The sequence below is a fragment of the Echinops telfairi genome, unplaced genomic scaffold, assembly GCF_000313985.2.
Source record: "Echinops telfairi isolate 266 unplaced genomic scaffold, ASM31398v2 ScPeMD7_3533;HRSCAF=4204_0, whole genome shotgun sequence".
Lineage (NCBI taxonomy): Eukaryota > Metazoa > Chordata > Mammalia > Afrosoricida > Tenrecidae > Echinops > Echinops telfairi.
The window spans coordinates 98,129,428-98,131,068 of record NW_022107431.1 but is presented as its reverse complement, the minus strand read 5'-3'; positions in this window follow the sequence as shown (position 1 = coordinate 98,131,068).

Below are 1,641 nucleotides of genomic sequence, written 5' to 3'. Positions count from 1 at the left end.
GGGGGGGGGACTGGTGAAAACATAAATAGCACCAGAACATTACTTGATGTGCTGTCTGCAAATGAGCCCCGCAGGTGTAAGGAGATCAAATACAGCTGAACTGCCTCCTCGAGGTGGAATCCACTTTAATGATGTGGCTGGGATAAAGCGTTCAGGACTTTCCTTTTCTGGGATGGCATGATTCAAAAGGAGAAGAAACAACCGCAAACTTCCATTAATTAGAATAGGCACTATAGGAAGTATAAATCTAGGGAAATTGGAGATCTTAAAAATGAAACAGAATACATAGAGATGATTATCTTACATATTAGTGAAATGAAATCAGCTGGCATTGGTCATTGGGAGTCAAGGGTGGTCTCCTAAGCCCAGAATGAAAAATCAAAGATGATGTCACATTTCGTATCAAAAAGAACATTTCAAAGTCTATACTGCAGTGAAACACTGTGACAGGACGATATCCACATGCCTATAAGAAATAACAGTTCATACAACTATCATTCAAACTTGCAATCTTCACACATTCTGATTCATTTCTCACCACGTCCTTGGGTCTAATTTTATATAAAGTGGCCACGGAAGGTTTTGCTCAAAAGGAGCCTCTTAGCAAGAGCCCTAAGAAAAGAATGAGCAAGCCATGTGACTAGATAGGGGAGTGGTCCACAAAGGAGAGACAGTGACTGCAAAGGGCTGAGAGAAAAGAAAACTCGGTATGTTGAGTGAACAGTGAGGTAGGGCGGAATCTGAGGAGGTCAGGGACAGAATGGCTGTTAGATAAGGTCACAGAGCCAGCAAGGGGCCAGAACATGAAGGATCTTGTAAGTCATGGTCAAGAAACTTGGGGTTAGCTGTGAGAGATCTGGTGATTTAATGCAAGAATGTTGAGCAGTTGATAGAAAGGACCTGACTTAAACGTCAGAGATGCAATCTAGCTGCTATGTGAACAATGGGTTGAAGATAGGCCGAAATGCAAGAAAAAAAGGAATACCTACATTATTCAAGCATTATGATGAATACTTATTTACTTTGAAGTTCAACATAATTATATCATTTAATTTGTTTACATTGATTTCTTTCAATATTTTTTTTCATTTTAAAATGTTTGGCTATTCAAATACCATGTGTCCTGAACTGTATGTGATAAATGAACAAGTTTGTTTTCATATTCTAGGGACAGTGAGCCGAAGCTTGAGCAAGCACCCTACCATTCCTTAAAACAGTAGAACCCAGGACCTCAGCACCATCGATTCTGGAAGGAATGTTTTTATGCAATGCAGTCGAGTTCTGAATCAACTTTTCCCATAAGAAACAACTGATAAGGATTTAATCCATTCTCCACTACCACGTTTTTACCCTAAACTTTCCAAAACACTACACAAAAATTTCAAATTAAATAAGTTCAGAGTTAAATCATATAAATCAAATAAGGAACACAACATTAAAAAGGTTTTCAGCAATTGCAGTACGGCCCCTACCTTGAGACGGATGAGGATCTGGATCTGCGGACACGAATGCGCAGAGCAGGATGGGGAGAGAGGCATTGTTTGGAAGGGAATCTCCTCCCATCAAATCAACTGGCAGCTGCTTTTCAGCAGTTTTTTTCCCTTCTTTGCCTTTTTCACTAGGACCTGATTGGCTTTCTCT